General features: G+C 44.6%; 1 protein-coding gene across 5 annotated transcripts in view; it reads right to left on the reverse strand.

The window, feature by feature from the left end:
* Positions 1 to 2,458, reverse strand: part of OSBPL6 (oxysterol binding protein like 6) — a 176,137-nt gene extending 173,679 nt beyond the window's left edge. For 3 of the 5 annotated variants that reach the window (XM_075608979.1, XM_075608976.1, XM_075608978.1), the window contains exon 1: positions 2,180 to 2,458. The gene's annotated coding sequence lies outside the window, so the exon portion shown is untranslated. The remainder of the gene's footprint in view (positions 1 to 2,179) is intronic. The other 2 variants (XM_075608975.1, XM_075608980.1) reach the window with 2 other exon arrangements.
* Positions 2,459 to 11,041: the final 8,583 nt, after the last annotated feature.

The following is an 11,041-nucleotide window of genomic DNA, read 5'->3' on the forward strand; positions in this document are numbered from 1 at the left end:
TATGTAACTCTGTTTATGTAATTATCAAGTAATTATCAAGTACACCCTTTGTACCTCGCTGCGGAATATGCTGCGCTTTACAAATAAACGATAATAATAATAATAATAAATAAATAAATAAAGTACAAACAATGGGCAAGTGATAACATAAAGCCAAGGGAGACCCTACCCGAAGAACTTACAATCTAAATACAACTGCAAAGAAACTCCAAGTAAACGTATAAGATACAATTATTTTTACAATAATAATTAAAATATGTATAACGTTTGAGTATCCCAGGAGGAAGTGGTTCCTTTGAAAATTCTTCATGGTGTGTAGAAAAAGTTTCACATTGCTTAACCTTAAAGCTACTAACTTTGTCACCTTCACTGACTAAAAATATACAAGAGGTTCTGTGCAGCTTCTTACAGTAGGTTAAAGGTTATTCAGATCTGGCAAAATCTTATGATATTAACAAAAATGAAAAATATAATGCAAAGATAGAAATTGATGTGTACCATCAATGTGTGTGTGTGTGTGTGTGTGTGTGTGTGTGTGTGTGTGTGTGTGTGTGTGTGTGTGTGTGTGTGTCAACTGTCATCTCGTCCTATTTCTCCACATTGCAGGAAGCCACAAATGATATAAGTCAACACAAAGTTATATGACTTTGCGGGTAGTTGAGCGCGCTGGAAAGTTAGCTTTTTTTGTTTACCTAAGCGCCGGTGAGCGTGTGTGCCCGCGCAAGAGCGCGCGCGCACAGCGTGAGCGGGGACTTACATATATCTATATATGTAAGTAACCGCCGCCCGCTGAGCGCGCTCAGCGCTGGCAGGGACGCAGCCAAAAGCCAAAAGTGCTTTTACCATCCGTTTCCGAACATTGTTTATTTAATGGTACATGTTAGAAGAACAGAACTGCAATATGATCATAAATAGTGAACACAATTCCTGGAAAACAAATATGCATTAATCCTGCTGGCTGTTCGACCTTGGAAATCAAAAATCACTTGCAGCAGCAAAGTCGGACAAGCCATTCACTTAGTTTGTTACATGTTCTATTTACAGTAAATGTATAGCTATTATTAAGCCGCAAATATTTCGGATTGCTTAACTCAGAGAGATAATTATACTAGACTTGGATGGCATGGTGACCTCTGGGCATCTTTTAGGCACTTAAAGGGTTAATTGTTTTCCTGTCATCTACACAACCATATACTGCAGCATTATTTAAATGATATCAACCGTCCCTTTTTAAATCTTTAAAAAAAACACAATGCCAAATGAAACTAAGATTTTTGGTTTTATGGGATTTCAAAGAGTACATATCATTTGTGATCATCAAAAAAACTAAGCACTTTTTTTTTAAAATTGCATTTGCAACAAACCACTGAATTCCTGAATGGCGATGGAACCACGAATTTACTAAACAGCTTAATATCGAAATCTGAAATATATTTTTTCCATGAAAGGGGGAAACAAGTTAAATATCTCTTCCATTCAGTCCCCTACATGACGTCATCCTACATCAGTGCCAAGTGTGTGGCTCACTTTGCAGCTTTGAGAAGCAGTAGTTACATCATCTGTATGTGATCACAACTTTATATCTCCTTACCATTCAGACAATCGCGTTTAATGGGAGGCTTTGTTATTCTGAATCATTTTCTTTATTTCTATTTTCCATGGTGGGTTGTCATGCAGCATGGTAACAATCTGCCCCAGAAGAGAGAGAGCCCAAGGATATCTGACTGCAGTGTAACCCATGTGTATTCAATGCAACTCCTTCCAATGTCGAATGGACTTTTCGTAAATATACCATTATTCCATCTAATAGTATGGATTATTATTCCTGACCAACCATACTGCTGAATTCACAACTTTATAAACTAGATTATCTGTGTGTGTGCTCAACCACTGGAACCTGGTTTCCATGCAGAACAGATTTACCATGTATGGAGTGGCAGACTGCAGCTCCTTCACGGGTTCTAAAGCTCATTATTTTATTTTTTCGGTAGCAGATACATTGATGTGCAGTACCGATCCAATGCACAGTACAATAATGACCTCATGCCGCCCTTCGGTCCCCCCCTTTTACACCGATGATTAATGCCAAAAAAAAAAGGCTCTGATCGTCAACATGACACATGTACTGCCGCCCATGTAACTGCACAACACACGGAAAGGGGGGATCAGATGCACTTACCACCAGCAGATGTTGATGCAGCAGTGGGGAAATGCTTGCACCAGACAGCTCGTGCTCAGTCACCTGCAGCAAAGCCTCACATTGTAGTCTGCAGGGCGATCTGGAGGCTGACCCCTGCTTTGTTATGGTCTCTTTGCAGATTCCCCCCGCAGTGCATAAGGCTGCGATCCTCTGGCTGTTCTCCAGCCTGTGCTTCCCTCTCTCTCTCCCCTCTGCTATTTTCTGCCTCTCGCTGCAGTTCTAGCCGGGTTACCGGTGTGCCCCTCCCTGCAGTGAGAGGCATGTGCAAGCCTATAAAGCGGGACGGAAGACCTGGACTCGGAGTCCTACATGGATCTGGGATGCCCGGAGTAAATGTCTCAGATCGTCACATATTGTAGGTCTGAGCCAGGACCAAAAAATAAATAAATATATATATATAGGCTCAAGACATCATTGGTACAATATAGATGGTTTGTGAACATACTGTAGTATGTACTTACAGTATATAAGGATTATTAAGAACGTTGAGGCATCCTTACTTTTTATCTATTAATAATACATTTTTAAACATAACAGTGAAATGTATTAGGGTGGTGAATACACATTATGTGTGAGCATAATATATATAGAGAGAGAGCAAATAAAAAAGATCACTTGTGAGCACATTCACATCTTAGACAGATCTGCAACCCTGCCTTTCAACATTATCACCTAGCATACAGTGCTTCCACTGCAGCAAGGGATTCTGGGAAATAACATGCAAATGAGCACACCATGTCACCTTTTGCCTGAAATCCATTTTCACATGGAACCCTTATACGCTAATGCACGCTGTTAACACAGCTTTTAAGCACAGCATGGGAATCAGATTCAAAGCCAGAGAAACCACTCACAGACATGTTTCAACCTTAATGGGTCCCATAAGTGTGAGGTTGGTTGTACTGGCTTTGCAATTTTCAAGGCTATTTGGGGCCAATAAAATACAGTTTTTGCATATTTTTGTTGTGCCAATCCCTTTTTTATTTTTTTGTCCAGAACCTTATAGATACTGTGATAGCAGCACCCTCTCCAGTAGTCTGATCTATACTATCTAAATGTGTACTCAATCCCTTCATATTGTTACTTTTTATTTATATATATATATATATATATATATATATATATATATATATATATATATATATATATATATATATAAACACACACACACGGCTCGACAAATGCACTCGCCCGGTCGCCACAGGCATGAGCATTTTGGCCGCTGTTGAGAGCTTACCTGCGGCGGTGTCCCCTGGCGTGTCCCGGTCTTCTCCGTCTTGCTCTTCAAATTCATGTTTTTCCCCTGCAGCAGTAGTCAAAATTGCCACGTGGCATCATATGACGCCGTGACGTCAACATGTTACGCGGCGCCGCATGACGTCACCGTGTCACTGCATCCCATTGCCATGGCAATGCGGCGTCATATGATGCCACGCAGCCATTTTGACTACTGCTGCAGGAGAAAAACATGAATGTGAAGGGGACAAGACAGGAGAAGGCTGGGAGACGCCGCCAGGACCCCGCAACTGGACCCTGCCGCAGGTAAGTGGTGTGGGGGGGAGGGAGTGTTTTGGGGGGGCGGGTGGGTTTTTGCCCAGTTTGTGTATAGTATCTGTATCGTGTACCGTGTTAGCCGAGCTTAATAATCAAAAACAAATAGTCGATACTGTTCTGTGGCTAACTAAATCCTTTTATTTGTGCGAGCTTTCTTTGGGCGGTGTTACAATTGATTAAATCAAGACATATACTTTCAAACAGGACAGCTGTTATTATCTCTGTGGGTGAAGCCTAACCCTCCGCCTGTACAGTATACGATTTATGACTGAAGGTGTTAAATGGTGTGTGTGTGTGTGTGTGTGTGTGTGTGTGTGTGTGTGTGTGTGTGTGTGTGTGTGTGTGTGTGTGTGTGTGTGTGTGTGTGTGTGTGTGTGTGTGTGTGTGTGTGTGTGTGTGTGTGTGTGTGTGTGTGTGTGAATCTTAATTTATAAAGCACCCACAGAGTATACAGTGCTTTACAAAAGTGTATGTAGAGGGGGAGTGTATAACAATGGTGTGGGTAGATGTTGAAATGTTAGAGGGTGTTGAATTTCTGTGCATGTGTGTGGGTACTATGTGGTCCCTATTGGTATAAAGGGACAGAATGCTGTGGCGATGCAGATTCATTCTCTTGTTTAGCCCCTGTCCCGTCTCACCTATGTAGTAGCAGCCCCCTGAGCATTTCATGCACATGATGAGGTACACGACATTGCTGGAGGAAGAGGTGAACCTTCTTTTGACTTTGTACTCCAGATTCCTGTGTGGTATTTGTATTGTGCCCGCAGTGTGGAGCATTGCGCAGGTCTTGCATCTTGTGTCCTGGCATGGTCTTGTCCCGCATTCAGTTGTATTGTTGAATACTTTACACTATAATTTCCTTGAGTTTATGAGGTTGTCTGTATGATGCAAGATCGCCAGGGAACTACAACCCATTCTCCAGGAAGATACAAGACTGATACGGGTCTTCCCTGAAACACCCTTATTATCATACAGACAACCTCATAATCTCAAGGAAATGATGGTGAAAAGTAAAGTGCGAAGTGAATTTAAGGCTGAGAGTCCCAGTACAGCTAAATCGGGGTGAGCCCAAATTCTCGCTATTAGAAAAATGTTGCATTAAGTAAAGAAGGACTGAGTTTCCGACCAAGTTAAGAGGGACCGAGAATTCCCACCAAGTCAAGAGGGACTGTGTTTCCTGCCCAGTTAAAAGACTTAGTTTCCATCCAAGTTAAAGAGGGACAGAGTTTCCCAACAAGGATGTGTAAGAATGGATGGTGGCAATGATGTGCGGAGCTTGTTGCCTAGTGGCGCGAAGTATACGGCCACGCTGTCCCCGCCAGACTCTCTAGCGACAGTCTGGGGATACATCACTCTATGGGCCATGCACTACTCCTGCCGGTTTTTTAGGGGAGGGACTAAACGTTAATGAGAGAACAACAAACATGGAACAGGGAGTGACCATATCACTAACTCTCGGGATTGTGTGTACAGGTCTATATTGCTGTGGCATTGGTAAGTTGGCGGCTACTAACAGGACTCCACACTTTGACATCCCTTGTGGGGTTTTTGTCCATAGGAGATACAGAATTCCTACAAGCTGCCTTTTTAAGACTGATCCGTGGAAATCCACGGACCAAAGGAAGTGGCCAATCCGAGGCAGATCCAAATCTGCCCATCTCTACCCATTACAAACCCCACTTCCCATACACCCTCCCCTCCCTTCATATTGCAAAAAGAGGCCTAGGAATTATTGTGGCTAACGGCCCTAACTTGGTTCACAACTTTTTTTTTGCAAAAGTGAAAAACGTACAGTTCAATATCAATACGTTCTGTAACAAAATCAGCATCAGGAAAGGGACTGTCCAACAGTACAGTATGTAAAAGCAGGAGGTTAAAACCTGTTCTCACTGCATTCAAAGAGAATTATGTATGCAAAAATATTGCAACTATAAAAAAACAAAAACATTTGCATGCCGTTTTCGTGACAAAGTGGTCTGCTTGAGAGAGGACATGATTTGGTTTTCACCACAGGCTGAATAGGTTAATTAGTCGGTGGTATATAAGGAGAGAGGCTTTCGGTCTCCTTCAAAAACCACAGGCATTCGCACTTCTATATTGAGCAACTACATTATAATATTCACATTTACTCATAGATCACGTTACACTTGTGATATATTTGCCCGATTACCACATCCCCAAATATTTCACATTTTTGTACTTGGTGAGGCATATATTGTGAAGATAACTAAGGAATTTGGTCTCTTTCCTTCTATGTTTTCTAATAGTTTCATTTTCAACAATTAAAAACAAATATGTATGTTCAGTGGCGTAGCTAGACGTGTGCGGGCCCCTGGGCAAAAAAAAATTCAGGGCCCCATTATGAGTGAACATATTCCATCGATTCAGGAGTTTCAATTATCCCCCCAGCGTGTTGGCGGACCTGCGAGCCCCCCTTCTTTTACACCTCCTCCCTCTCCTCTATTCACCCCTCTCTCCTCGTGTATTTCTCTCCCTCTCTTATACCCCTTCCCTCACTACCCCCTTTTCCCTCTCACTTTCTGCCCCCTTTCCACACTCAATCCAGCTCCATCAATCATCCCCTCACATTCATTTCCCCCTATGCCCCCTAGCCACACACACACACACACACACACACACACACACACACACACACACACACACACACACACACACACACACACACACACACACACACACACAATTTCCCTACAATCCCCCCTCTACAATACAGTCCCCTCCCAATACACAAATGAGAATAACCACGCACACTACAATAACCCGCCCCCCACCCCCCCACACCCCACCCCACGCACAAATGGTTGGAAAACCAGTACAGTATACTGCACAGTAACTTCTTCTTTTAATACAGTTAACTATATACAACTGTGTAAAGAATGACAGAAACTATTTAAAAAATGCTCTAATAAAAAGATTGTTATCACGTGTAACGGGTCTTCCCCCACCCAATAGCATATAATGTGTGTGTGCGGGGAACTTAGTGTTACCAGGTGTGGTGCTTTACCTGTTAGGCTCACGGGAGGCCTAAACCTCCGCCACGGGGAGCCTGGGGCACGTACAAATAATAGGAGTAACATCGTAGAGGAGACACTAACTACTGCGCCTCTCAGGACGCTACCCCCTTTCACCGGGTGATCCCACCCCGTGTCCAGTAACCCCACACAATATGTCCCTTCACGTGAGATTGATATGTGTGACTGCGCAGCCACTATGTCTTATATGAATAGATGGTATAGTTGGTGCACTTGTAGATTACCTGCCGAGCACTCCAGTGCTCATGCCTGCCAAGGAGCTTCACAAAGGATCCTGGTGACGAGGGAATACAGGAACTACCATCCGGGGCGATCCCACCCGGATGGCGGCTGCAGCCGCAGCGGAGGTCTGAGCCCAAACCTCTGGATGGACGTGCAGCGTCTGCTGAGTCCCTAACTAACACTAATAGTAAGGGGCAGGGTCCCTAACCTGGGGCCTGTCCCTGAACAACACAACACTACTGGTGGCTCAGGGCTATCTGGGGCCTAGGGGGCTGCTGGCCTAGTGCAGGGAGTCACTGACTCCTGCACCCTACCTCCTTCCCCTAGCTGCTCTGGTCACCAACTGCCAAACGTGCTTCAAGCCCGCGAAATGTATCCAATCTCCCCTGCAGGGAGATGCTGTAGCCCTATTGGCTCCCTGGGGTCACGTGGGGCGCTCCTAGGCTCATGGGTGATGTAGTCCCTGCAATGAGCCCTCTGCTTATTGGCCGTGCTGTTCACGCGATCACTGCGCATGCGCGAGCACTCTAGGGGCCGCTGCCGCTATCTGCCGCACTGCGCATGCGCAAGGATCGCTATGGCGGCACCCTGCACCGCGAGCCGCCGGGACCTTCATTACTTCAATTGCTTGCACTGAGGTACACACAGCACACTGACAGGCACTGAGTCACAAATAGCACACTAACAGAAACACAGCACACTGACAGACACTGATGTACACACAGCACAGTGACAGACACTAAAGCGCACACAGCAAACTGAGACACTAAGGCACACACAGCACACTGACAGACACTGGGGCACAAATAGCACACTGACAGAGAAAACAGCAACTGACAAATTTACACACAAACACACACAGCATACTGACACAGCATACTGACACACTGAAGCACACTGACAGACTGAAATACACACAGCAAACTCACACACATCAAACTGACACAAAAACACAGCAAATTGACACACAAATACAAACAGCATACCTTCCCACAGCAGCACATAGTAACTCCTTCCCCTGATGTCACGGAGAGCAGTGGCGGGCAGAGCTCTGCAGCTCTCTGCCTCAGTTCCGCCCCCCGCCTCTGCTGCCTGCTCTCTCTGCAAACTTCGCTCGCAGCTCCCGATCCCGACCTAGCTTTGATGTGCTGTGAGCACAAGTCACCTCTAGGAGTGGGCCTGCCGGCAAGCGGCTTTTAAGGAGACCGGAAGAAGAGAGCCCTGACATCTGTGGTCGTAGGCTAGACTGCTGGGCCAAATGTCCCGGCTCTCCACCTGTTGGTGGCCCTGAGCGGGCCCCCCAAGAGCACGGGCCCCAGGGCGCTGCCCGGGCTATAGCTACACCCCTGTGTATGATCTATATACAGGATAAAACTAAATTCTATATACAGGACTGGAAAATATAACGTTGTTCTATATACAGAATCACTGTCAGATTTCGTTTCCTAAATGACAAAACTGGAACTAGTGTTTTCCTGAATGAAACTTAAGTTAGGGTTGCCACATTTAAGTTTTGTAAATACGGGACTCCAAAATTCAGTAGGAAAATAAAATGTAAATCCAGAAAATTTCTATAAAACAAAAGACAAAAACACACCGTTTCTCCCCCTCAAATTCTCGCCCCCCCCCTCATCCACCTCTCCCTCCCCATCTCTTTCTCGATCCCCTCCATCACTCAGCCCCCTCCATCTCTCATCCCCCCTCCTCCCTCCATCTCCTTGTCCCCCTCCTCCCTCAGCTCCCCTCCTCCCCACAACCACCCTCCTCCCCACAACAACCCTCCTTCTCCTCACAGCCCCCACCCCCCCTCACAACTCTCCCCCGCCTCTCCACCCCCATCTCCTACTACTTAGAGCTCCCCCCTCACAAGATCTTTGGAACACTTTCCAGTTTGGGAAAATTTGTTGCAAATGTTCTGAGCAGTTGGAGCTGTAAACTGTAACAATAGATAATGTTACCTTCCTAATATAAGGATACATTGTAGCTGCTGAGTTACACATATTAAAGCAGCCAATATATTAGGCACACGATCAGGATTTTGACAGATTTATAACAGGAGCAGCATGATTGAAAGCTTAGGTAAGAATGTATTGTCACATGCTTTACATATACAAATAAGAAAATAAAGAAAAGAAAAGTTGGAAAGTACGTAGTTTTGCTGCTTTAACAGAAACGCACAAATGCAAAATGCTTTCCATGCCACAAAAGGTTAAACATTATTGCAGCTTTTCAATTCCATTGCAGATAACCCATAACATGAATCTCTATATAATCATATTAGCGCTCATATCTGTGTTTGAAAGCATTGAGATGATAAAAGAACACATTGCTCCTTATCAGTGTTTAATAGAAGTACCAGTTTTGCACTGTGTACTGCAATATTTGCACGTCAAACCGTAATAACATTTTTATTTCCGGGGCGTTCAGATTAACTGGTTTGGTTATATCGTTTGAACATTTCAATTGCCTTTGTGCAAGTTTTAAAAAGATGAATCGAAAAGACCATACAAATATTAATATCCATTTCCGCTAATGATTCACAGCTTCCAGTTTAATTACTGGTGTATTAATCACTGTCATGGAAACAGCTAAAGTGAGGACCACAGCCTACATTTCTTTTTACACATAAAATACATATTTATGCAAAAACTAAATAAAACTGATGACCCAGTCACAGGGTGATAATATGAATATATACAATTGTTGTTTTGAACGAAGAATGAATACAATTTTAATATCCACAATGCTTCTAAATAGGTTATAATTGCATAGATTTACAGCTAGTGTACAATATTACGTTGTTTTTAATATATACTGTATTTTCAAAACCTGGCTGGACAAATTTAAATTAATTGTGCTGACCATGCCAAGCGCCAAGCGTGGTCAGCAGCAGCGTGGACGCAGCCTAAGGCCTCAACCGCCAAATATGGTGCACATCAAAAAGCAATGGCCCTAAATCTCTGGAGGCTGGAATGTCCCTGGGCTTGACAGCGTTCAGGATGAAGACATGAAGGGAGAGGGTACAACAAATCCCCCGAGGTTAAACAACAGCTGTCATTCAAACCAAAATCTGGCTACCTACCACTGCCAGACTCTCCAGTGAAGCAGCACTTTGAGAACTGGAAGACATGCTTGAAAAGATTAAATGGGATATTGTTGGCCTTTGTGAAGTTACTAGAACAAAGATGGAGGCGTCATTGATCTCAAAAGCGGACACCTATTCTATTACAGAGGTACAGGCAGTGGGGAAACTAAGGGGTGGTGAGCGATGCAGCTGCACCAGGCACAGCAGTTTATGGGGTGCAGGGCAGGCGTGCGGGGGTGAGCGGTGGAGGGAGCACGAGTACCAAAGGAGGGAGAAGCAGGCAGCACAATGTCGGTGGCAGAGGGAGCAGAAGGAAGCATGGCAGCCGCAGCAGAGGGGAGTGGGGCATCCGCAGTGGTCCGACCTAGAAGTCAGTCCCAACATCCCATGTCTGTCGCCAGGATGGACCCTCACTGCTCATGGGGTAGGAACCTGGGGAGAGAGAGACTTGGGGAAGGAGGGGAGAAAGACTTGGGGAATGTGACAAGAGAGAGACTTGAGGAGAGTTGGGGAGGGGAGTGAGAGAGTGGAGGACAGAGCAACACTTGAAGAATTGTCCAAGACAAAGACATTGGGAAGAAGGAATGAAAATCAAAAGTGAATACTTGAGTCACCTACGATTCGCAGAAATGGTTTTCCACAAGTCCAAGAGAACTCGCCGAAGTTAATGGAATCAAGCCTCAGCACTTCCCTAGGGGGCTGAGATAGGGGCAGGTAGGGATGAACTACAATCAGTAGTTCATACATAGTACATATAGTGCTTCTTACATTTTAACCCTTTACGCACCACGTATGTCACACACCCCACGCTGTGGGCTACAGTATTTTGTTTCCTCTCTCTATGCAGTGGAAGAAATACATAAGACAGTATAATATTGGTAGTGTAGGACCTGTTGAAATGGGTTTACCGTGACGTGGTTGTAGGCT

Source organism: Ascaphus truei, chromosome 7, assembly GCF_040206685.1.
Source record: "Ascaphus truei isolate aAscTru1 chromosome 7, aAscTru1.hap1, whole genome shotgun sequence".
In the NCBI taxonomy this organism is placed as follows: Eukaryota; Metazoa; Chordata; class Amphibia; order Anura; family Ascaphidae; genus Ascaphus; species Ascaphus truei.